Raw genomic sequence first — 11050 nt, forward strand, 5'->3', positions numbered from 1 at the left:
GTCGTGTAGGCTTTGTTTTCCTGGGCGAGGCAGCGGGTTCAGTCAACTGTTGCAGCGCTGCAACTCGCCCTGCCTGCTGCCTTGGCAACATTCAGACACTGTTTTGTTGAACAATTATCTCCTCTCCAATCTGATTACTGATAACTGTTCCCTCATCTGTTTGCTTGTTTTTTTTTTTTACCAACAAATTAAAAAGGGATTAAAATCATCCAGAATTAAAAATGTTAACATATATATCAARGTGAAGCTAAAAACCAAGCTTAACTTCTGACTAAAACCCAATTCTTTGTATATTTTGATGACTTTCTGCTGATCTCAGCTGTTCTGTACCTCATTCTAGACTTTGCTCTCTACTAGTTAATAAATGATGCCTTCTTTCACTCTCACCGGACCTCTCTCTGTTGTCGACACTGCTGTTTTTCCACCCACACACACACAGACAGACACACACCAGCGATAACACAGGGGCCGTAGTCAGGGTGAAACCCACATTTCACACCAGGGCCCCTCCCACCTCCTTGTTAAGCAACAGCCTCTGGATGACTTCAGGAGGCTTCTTCCCAAAAAACAAAAACAGCCTTCGCAGTGAAGCCAGGAATGTGCGTCAGGGAGAGCTGCCAACGAGCAAGTTGTGACAGAGAAGCAGGCGTTGAGAAACACTTCAGCTCTCGCTCTGCTCGAACACCGGTGTGACATTCCACGCCAACGTCGTACATTCAGCCTGAAAAWGACTTTTTTATAAACATTCAAGAATTTAAAAACTCATCCAAGCCCCCCCCTCTCTCTCCCACTCATCTGTGAATTCACGACTGAAACTATGAGRACATGACAACACAAAGGATGAGTAAGTCTAACGAGAACAAACCGTCCTCCCCCCTCCTCCCCCACAGGCACGTCGAACAGGGAGYGCCTCCGCTGCAACGACAGCTTCTTGATAAGGGTGTGGCCGAGTCGGGGCGAGTACACCTGAAGAGAATTTAACAGGTGACCTGTCCTCGGTAAACTGCAGGTAATTAAGATGTTGTGGAACTAAAAAAAAAAAAMAAAAAAAAAAAAAACAGCTCTTCTCTGGATCACAGCAGGAATAAATCAGGTCAGAGAAAAGCCCCTCCAGAGAGTCTGGTTCTGTTCCAGTCGTATCCAAGCACCAGTTTTGGACTTTCTTATCCAGGCTTCGGCTCGTTTGGCTCTCTCCACAGCAGAGTTTCAAACTGAGGTCATCTCATGTTGAGAAGTGACAACATGTTGGTCAAACCTCGACATTAAACTTTTACGTGATCTCATGGAATATCGCAATCTCTCGCATGATCTGTTGGCGTGTGGAGTAGGTGTTGTGAATGACTCTTCAGCTGCGACCACGCCAAATTTCAGCTCAGTGGCTTCAGATTCACTGCGGTGCAGCCGTTTTCATGTCAGCTAAGATCGATTAGCTGTGGCGGCCATATTGAATCAGGCTGTCTGCAGGTTGTACATCTACTGATAATTTCCTGAGACTTTAAAATGAATCTAGAGGTTCAGGAGATATTTTGCAAACAATAAGATAATCACTGAACAGTTTTAAACACCTGTTTCAGAACATAAAGCCCAAACACACAAATCAGAATAAAGTAAAAGTTTAAACAAACATCATTACTTGTCCTGCTGCCAAAAGTTAGAGGAAACTGATCTCCTTTTGTCTCAGCTCGTGGGCCAGAAGCCAAATAGGCTGAGAGCTCAGCAGAAACACTGGATAATTAAAAAAAAAAGTCTAGAACAAACAGTACCAGAGAAGTCCACATGAACTCGCTTCTGATTGAATTAATACTAAAACAGAAGATTAAAATGAGCGAAAACAATGACAAACTGCAACATGTCGTCTTCAAGTCAAAGTTTCACTGTAAAACATCTGATCGGTGCATATTTCCTCATGTCACTGCCAGCAGGGAGGCAGATACGAGAGCGCCGAGGCTAAACCCAACCACATCTGGTGTCAATGTGGGTTCAGACCAGCACGTCTTATGTTTGGGCTGACAAGCAAGTTAAAGCAGATTATTTCAGCCCACATCTGTAAAGCTTCTCGCACCATCTGGGCAGATGAACTAAATGACACACAGGCCAGGCCAACACACACACGCATCACGTCCTGTCACATATACGCCCCCCTGCAGGCAACCCACACTCCTCTCATTATGATCCGTTTCCCACAGGACTTTGACTCACTTCCTGCTCTCACGCCGTCCGATCCTCCTGTCCCGCTGGGCTCGTCGGGTCAGCTGAGTCTCTGCGTCCTGTCACTTCGCACCCCATCTCCATGAGATGACCCTCAACATGTCTGCCGACCCTTCAGGTCGACCCAACCTGTGCAGCGGTAGTGGTTCTGCAGTAGCAGCGGGCCATCCTGGATCACTGTTAGCTATAAATCAATAAGCACGGATGGGAATCGGCATGCAGCTAATGGTGTTATTGTGGTGACAGGAAGTGGTGGTCAGTGTTTTATCGGACTCACCGAGGCTGTTAGATCATCTGGACAGAGGAAGTGAAGGTTCTTCCGTACATTTTCAGCAATTAAAGTACTTCCTATTCTTTGTACTTTTTTWAAACCTTGAGCATCAACAACAACAGTGACATGAGATCTAGTTTTTGCAAMTTTTGTACTTTTTAATTCATTGATCCGTTCAAACATCATATTCATTCATTCATTCATTCATTAGATTCATGTATTCCTTCTTTAACTTACCGTTAGCTTTCAGCTAATGTCTTGATAATTTTAGCAAACATTTTCTTTGTTTAGCCATATTTAGTTTTTAGCTAACAATTTAAACCATTATTGCTTTCAGCTACAGTTTATTTTGCAGCCTCTTTTTGTTTTCAATAGTTTTAGTTATTGCATTTTCAACTTTTAGATAGTTTTACTAAGTTAGGCTTTACCCTCGCAAATGTCCACATTTAGCTTCTGCTGTGCTGATTTCAGCTTTTATCTACTGTTTTGCTGATTTTTTATTTGCAGTTTTGCTAATCAACCTTTAGCTACTGCCGCACTGATTTCAGCTTTCAGCTACTGCCATGCTGATTTAAGCTTTTAGCTACTGCAGTCCTGACTTCAGCTTTTAACTACTGTTTTGCTAATTTTGTCTTTTTGCCAGTGTTTTGCAGATTTTTTTTATTTACTGTTGTGTGGATTTCAGCTTTTAGCTACTGCAGTGCTGATTTCAGATTGCTGTACAGATTTAAGCTTTTAGCTACTGCAGTGCTCATTTCAGCTTTCATCTACTGTTTTGCTAATTTTGTCTTAATGCCAGTGTTTTGCAGATTTTTTTATTTACTGTTTTGCACAACCTTTAGCTACTTTTGTGCCGGTTTAAGCCTTAAGCTACTGTTTTGATAATTGTCTTTTTACCAGAGTTTTGCTGATTTTTTTTTATTTACTGTTGTGCTGATTTCAGCTTTTAGCTACTCCTCTGCTGATTTTAGTTGATGCTCTTCTGTTATTGATGCTTGTAGATGCTTGTAACAATATGCCACGATTCCCTCTACAAATGTAAATTTGCTGCAGAAAAGGCAGCAGGAATGCTGAGTGCATTCATATCGCTCTGCAAATTTCAGCGAGGTCATTCAGCTCTCAGCGTTTGTAATTTCACCCTAATTAGAAAAGATGCACTCTTCCTAAACACACTGAAATGGGAGCACAATTACAGGAGGGAAAACACAYTCAGGAGGAAGAAAGCCACATTTAGTAAAACTTTTACATCTGGGTGATAAAACCAGACGCAGCAGCGACAACATAAAAGCTCACAGAGAGGAAACACGTTAGTGGTGTTTACTTCAGCAACACGCAGGCTGAATTCATCTGAATGTGGCCGGCAGAGCACAGCTACAGTTGAACCAACGTGAATAAAAAAAGCAGCAGCAGAATGGCTAAAGGCTCTTGTTCTGCCAATTGTTTCACTGCCGCCACTTTAATGAGTCAAATTAGGCCAGTGGATGCACCGTAGTACGGTGGCTGTACACTGGAGCGTAGCTGTTTACTCCCTCTGGGGTCTCGCTGTGAACCAAAGGAAATGTGAGCGGTCTCGGAGGAGGTGCCCGAGTGCTGACCAGAATCACATTACACAGAACTGATAAAGGAGGAGGGGACCGAGCGAAAAGCAAAGATCTCAAGTAGCAATAAATGTTCGCCTGCATGGCCCGGAAGGAAATGTTCATTGAACAGTTCTTTAGAAATACCTTCGCAGATTTCAGAAATGAAAATGAATTCGACTTTAAATTAATTGCCTACATTCTCTTAAAGGATTGCTCGCCACCTTTCATGCCAGAGATTGACTTAAATAGTCTCAAGAAGACAGATGAAGCTGTTTTGGTCAAACCTTGTAAATAAGGTTGAGCTAAAAACTCGCCAAACTTTAGCACACTGAGTACATGTTGAAGAGTCTCCAAAGGCAGAGATGCTTTGTTTTTAATTTAAAAGACGGAAGTCCCCCCCATCTCTTTCATGCTGTCCGGTTAATAGTAGGAAGGAAGAGGATGGACKGAGTCTCTGACAGCACAGAGAGCGTCTGTGTCACTTTGTTTGGGACGGAGAGAGGAAAAGAGTAGCTGCATTGTCCCGCTGACTGCTGCTGCAGTGAGAAAACTGCTCAAGTGTCCCCCGCTGGGGTCCGAGCAGAAAGGACCGAAAGCACATCAAGATGGCTCAGTGTGCTCAACGGGCCCAAACCAGAACCCGGCCCGGCGCTCAGCGGCTTCTTCAGCTACTATGCATCAGCCTGGGCGCTGTGGAGATGTGACAGGTGATTAATTTTCAGGATTAGAGACACAAGGGAGCTGGGAGGGTTCCGCTTAGGAGAGAAWCTCTGAGGAGACCCTAAAGATGAGTTCATCTGTGAAGTTTGGGTTTAGCTTGTGCTGCAGGTAAACCACAAAAACAGAGCCACTCATTCTGATGTCATCGGCAAAAAAAACAGGATAACGTTAGCAAAATGTCCCACGACTCACTGARCAAAACTGAATGAAGCTGATCTACAATGTTTTTGACCCTATTCAATATGGCCGCCACAGCCAATGGTCTTTAGAAAGCACAAAAAATGGCTACAATTTTACAGCTGTAGAGCTAAAATTAAGCGTGGTAGTATATAAGCATAGCATCTTTCTTAAAATATTTGTAATAACTGTTGCTTTTATCCTTGTTTGTTAGCAAAATATCTCATGAACCACTTGGARTTTGATAAGAGTAAACATTGGCTGCACATTTACAATGGGTTGAGGTTTAGAGTCAATCCMATTCAAGATGGCCACCATTCAGTCTTAGCCTACATATAAATGGTTATACCTCTGTGAATTTTATAAACRCAGAGATAAAACTAGGTGTGGTAGTAGCTGAGAGTCATTCAAAACACATACTCCAAGCTCTACCGCCATGTGAGGTCACTGAAGATTTGGCAACACATTCTTTCACGAGTTGCTAGTCTGTTCTCAGACAAAACCTCTAAATACCAACTTTGACCGAACAAAGAGGAAACGCAGGAAGAATGGCAGTGACTCACTCTAAGCTCCCATGCATTTTCCAAACCGTGGTTGGTGTTTTGTAATAAACACTCACACACGCCAAGGTTGTGCAACTTTCAACACTTTCACGATCCTCCTAAAACACGGAGCATGGGACACAAAAGTGACCCAATTTCAGTCTTTTAAAATGAAAAAAAAAGAAGAAAAAACTCCCTTTCAATCTTCAGACATTCTCGATGCTTATCTGYCAAGTCGAGCTTCCCTGCTGCTTTGCTTTCTGTTTCAGCCACACCCCACAAGATCTCTGAGAAGTGTAATTAAAAAGAAATGGGAGGAGGTGAAGAAAAACAGACACCACAGGACTCTGCAGAACTCAGCCAAATCATCCAGCTATGAAAACTCTCTTCAGAGTCACCGTCCACTTCCTCTAAGCTTGCATAATTAAAAAAAAAAGTTATCAATGGTAATGGGTTCAAAGGAAAAAAAAACCAGTTGGACTCAGCTATTTCCAGTAAGTAGTTGCAGAGGTGTGTGGGAGTTTCAGACAGCTTTGATAAGAGCTGAATTGAAACGACCAACATGGTGGATGTTCAAAAGGCTTTTAAAGTGCCACCAGCGAGGATAAACCACCATTAGGCCTTTGACATTTTCAGTAAAAGACCTTTTCTTGCACTTGTTTGATCCAATCGAGAAAACCGCTGAAGGTAAATAATTAACTTTATGGACTTTGTGGGCAGAGCTCAGCTGGATACTGTCAGCTATACTTGATTAGCATTTTACCACTGCACCTTGCTCAAAGTGTCTGACTTAATGCTTTGTTACCAACAGCAGAAAAATCTCACATGAATGGATGTTTTTGCTTCTTATTATAAACAGAGAAACTCAGAAAGCTTTTTTCAATCCGATAATCTAGCTGTTCTCAGTTTTACAGTAATGGGTTAATGATTCACCAGGCATCATGAGTCATTTTGACCCAAGGGCAGCAGCGGGSTTGAAGCCAAAACTGTCAAATTTTAAGAAAATATAAGAATTTGGTTTGTTGCTGGTTTRACTTGGTAAAAAGAATATTCAAAGAACTGAATGTCTAAAGGCTGCAATTTGGATAAAAATCGTTTGGCTTTCCTTGGAAGTTGTTTCAAACTCGTTAGTCATCGTTCTCCTTTCCGTACACAATATCTGACGCTCCTGTCTCGAAAATATTTGAGCGTGAAGTTGTTTCTTGGCAACCATCATCAATCAACACTCATCCACTTTGGTCCTGGCACCGCGTCAACTTGCCATTAGCTTGTCAGTCCTGCAGAATTAATCCCAGTCTATTTCAGGAGCTATCCATAACAGGTTAGATATTAATTATTCAACTTTCATAGAAGCTCACATGAAAAAGTCTGAACTATCACTCTCATCATGACGCGAGTTCATGGGAAACTTTTTGTTTAYGCACTCCTTTCTTCACAGGAACATTGAAAATAAAAGAGCGGTAATTTTCAAACATGGAGGTGATCGTCGGCTTTACCCGAGCTGCTGCTCCGTCAGGCACCAGCGGACACAGACAGGATGAGAAATAAATCCAAGGGGTAAAAACATCAACCAAGAGGTCAAGATGTGTGTCATTCAGTAATCTCCTTTAAAAACGTGGACCCATTTACACACTAAAGGATCCCCTGGCCTCTTAATGTAGGACACTATCAGGGAATTAGGTGCAGGGGGATCAGGGATTAGCAATGTGCCACCGTGGCTGTGGCCGCAAAATCTACTGTAAGTAACCCTCGTGGTCATCCCACCAGCCGTCCACCCYGCTCCCCGAGGGCAGACAGGAACAGCTTTCCAAACACGCCTCCGTCTGCTGCGGGACTACGAGCCAGGTTGGCACAGAGTCCGACTCAAACTGCAACACATCAGACAACCCTCAGCTGGACGCGTTCATCAGAAACTCAGCTGGACGTCAGGGTCTGGAGGAAGCTTTCCGGTGATTTCTGAGGTCCTGTTTACACRACAACAGCAGCTGTTCTCTGACATCAAAGCATTTGGAGTTGACAGTGTTGAACGCGCCACAGACGGCTGCAGTCGATAGTTTTTCTGCACCTGATCGAATAGGTGAACATTAATTCTGGGCTGCCCTTCATATTGAAGCTTTAAAGTGCCTGTGATATGAAATTTTTAAAATAAATGTAAAGGAATTATTGGAAAGATAACATTATTAGCATATTGCAAAAATAATTTCCTGCTGCTGAGATGAACAGTTGTTGAGATATTTGCATGTGAAGGAGCAGGAAGTGATGTCAAAGGGGAATGCCTGCATGGAACAAAGCATTGATAAAAAAGCTAACGACACAGACTGTAGAGAAGGATCTGATGTTTCTTTAGATTATTTTGAGTCGCTATCAGAGAGATGAAGAAGAGTCAGAGTTCAAATAATATTGTTACAATAAACAAAGACCACAGATTTCTCTTTCTTAAAATCCTCATGTGATCCTGTTGCACTTTGGCTGGGCCAAGTTCAAAAGAAAATATGCCATTTAGGTGACAAAATGGGTAAAAATCATGTTTTGTGCAAAGTTTCTTATAAAAAAATGTGTTTTCTTTGACTTTTTGTATATGATAGAAAGGCATGTCACAGGGACTTTAAAATATCACAGTACATTAATGACAGAGGGATGGCCATTTTGGTCAAATCTTGGTTGCCATGTTCAATCAAGTTGGACCTAAAAAAGTAAAAGCTGTAAATGAACATCCTGCGATTACTTTTGGTGAGTTTATTTAAAATCTGTATAGTGGTTCGTGAGATATTTTGCTAACTGCAAACATGCACAGTTCTGTTTTCTAACTAAATTGAACCGTTTGTCCTGTCAGGTCCTGCATTTTTWATGATACTGGTGACTCATGGATATGAGCAGCTCAGTGGGAAAAAACTGGACATGAAATAAATCAACATGGAGGTAAATTTCCAACAAGTTGATGGATCATTTTGTGTTAGAAAAATGATAAAGCTGTAGGCTTTTTGGTCAAATCTTAAAATAAAATGTCTTTCTGTGTTGTTCTCACAATCTTAGTTATTATCAGGGGTAGACATAACCATTGTTTAGGTTGTCCGAGACAACCTATTTTCATTTTGGACAACCAGATCCTCTCTCCTGGTTGTCCGGTGAACAAAAATACCTTGATTAAAGTTATCTGCCGCAGGTGTCGGTCATTTTTAAAAATGAAAGGGAGAAGAAAGTTAGTAAAGCCGAACAGAACAATAAAACTGTAACTTTTAATATGGTCATGTACACAGTATACTCCTATTTAAGTGAAAATGTTTGACCTACGAGCAGAAAGAAGTTTATGAATGTCAGATAACCTCTAGATTTTATTAGCAACATTTTGCTGCTTTACTCCATGAGCCTTAAATACTCTGTTTCAAAGAAGACAATGAAGTTTTATGCATGCAGATCCTGTCAACCTGGCTGACTGAGAACAATTATATATAATAAACTTTATCTACAGAACATTATACTTGTTAAATTACATTTTTCTTGAGATTCTTTTGGACAACCAAAATGTTTTGCGGACAACCAGGTTTTGTCAACTATATCCTTATGTCTACCCCTGATTATCATAACTATGTTATATCTGTTATTAATTACTCTGAGCTACTATCTCATATTTTATTTCATAACCTGTGAAATAAACTGAGTTGCAGCCATTTTGTGTTGGCTGTTGTAGCAGCCACCTTTATTTGTATCGACTCCAAAAGTTAAATCAGTTGCAGGTTTACATCAAGGGATTCCTTTTTTTTTACCTAGTTTTATTAAAACTCAGTCCGGTGGTTCGTGAGATAATTTCCAAACAGACAAGTTGTGCAATCTGTTAGCTCGGAGAATGTTTTTGCCTCAGCTACCACCACATCAAGTTTTAGGTCAAGATCTGTAAAAATGTCTGCAGCAGCTATAAAGGATGATCAAACCACTATTTCCTGAAAGTTTCATAATAATCCATCCAGTGGTTCAGGAGATATTTTGCTAACAGACAGACCAGAAAGATGGGCAGTGAGCGATAATTGCCTATAAGAACTGACACAAATCAGGAATAGTGACAGAATTGTAAAAGCATACAGTAAACATAAAAAATAGGAGGAAGTGGAGAAAGTTTGTTCTTTTTTTCTTTAAATCAGTGTCTGATCTAAAATAGCACACTGCTTTACAAACCAGACAGAATAAAACAGTGACTCAGAGGTTTTTGTCCACACCACAAACACTAAATTTATTCTTTTGTGAACTAATGTAATTCATCTGTATTCACAGAGGCTGTTCTCAAACTGTCTACAGCCTCTTTTCATCAGCCTCCCACACTGAAAACCTAAAAATGTCTGATATTTACACAAAAATACCTGCTGAAATCACATTACTGGTACAACAAACCTCAAAAAACACAACCTAAAACGTGTAGCTCGTGTAGTTTTGCTTTCTTCTAGGAATAAAATCCTTTTGCTTGTTTAAATAAKCTCCAATTTTACGCCCTACTTTCCCCTCACCTGCCACTTTTAGACTCAAGACAATAAAAGCGCAACAAGGCAGGAGTTTACTCGGGCTTGCATTGCAGAGAAAAAGAGACAGAAACCCGCTTTCTGATTATTTTCTCAGAATAAACAACTTGTGATGTTTAAGATAAGAGAGTCGAGAACTCCGCAGCAGTTTTTGATGCGGAAATGAGCTCATTATATAAACTTACAGACACAGACAGCGATACAATTTCACACTTTTAACAAACAAAACCTTATTTACAAAGAGCGAAATGTAAATTAAACGCAACAAATGAAAAGACTCGCCTTCAGATTAAAATAGTCCGAGGACGCGTTCAGGGGCAGAAAAAACCAGTCGGAACAGGTAGATTCAGTCATTCTTACCTCTCAGAAACACAAAAGCTTTTCAGATTATTCCAGCTCCGTGCTTTTATTTTTCCTCCTCCAGAGAACACTTCTCCCTGTTTCTCCCCACCTTTCTCCTCTCTGTGCCCCCAACAGACGCAGCTGGTTTCTGTGTGAACAAAAACGCCGAGAGAAAGGAGCGTCACCTCCGCGCAGGCTCCGCCCCTTCAACAGACCCCGCCTCCTCCGTCATGACCCCACCCGGACCACAAGCGTCTGTTTCTGGTTTATTGTTAGCGACAGAGCAGTGTTTTACTTCTTTAAACAGTCTSAGCTAATTATTATCATTTTAGCTTTGATTTAAAAGCGCAAAAACTGTTTAAAGAAACAAACATTTTGACCTGAAACGCACCTAAAGCTGCCTGGTGCTTTAGTAGGTTCTGTTAAAGGCTGGTAACGGAGCAGAACAGGTGTCAAATGAAAATAAAGCGCCACAGTGCGGTTCAACAGAGCCAGCATTGTGAACTATCACGTGTTCCGTCCACCTGTGTGACGTCATGACCGCACCTTAACTTGTATGAAACCACCAGACTGCAGGATGAGTCACTGCTGGAGAAATGAGATGTTCACTGGCAAACAGATAACAAGCTTATATTTTAGCACACACACACACACACACACACACACACACACACACACACACACACACACACACACACACAC

The 11050-nt window shown here is 41.4% G+C and overlaps 1 protein-coding gene across 1 annotated transcript in view; it reads right to left on the reverse strand.

Annotated features, from left to right (window-relative positions):
* Positions 1 to 10558, reverse strand: part of jupa (junction plakoglobin a) — a 27266-nt gene extending 16708 nt beyond the window's left edge. The window contains exon 1 of the mRNA XM_014010176.1: positions 10367 to 10558. The gene's annotated coding sequence lies outside the window, so the exon portion shown is untranslated. The remainder of the gene's footprint in view (positions 1 to 10366) is intronic.
* Positions 10559 to 11050: the final 492 nt, after the last annotated feature.

The sequence above is a fragment of the Austrofundulus limnaeus genome, unplaced genomic scaffold (assembly GCF_001266775.1).
Source record: "Austrofundulus limnaeus strain Quisiro unplaced genomic scaffold, Austrofundulus_limnaeus-1.0 Scaffold66, whole genome shotgun sequence".
Taxonomy (NCBI): Eukaryota; Metazoa; Chordata; class Actinopteri; order Cyprinodontiformes; family Rivulidae; genus Austrofundulus; species Austrofundulus limnaeus.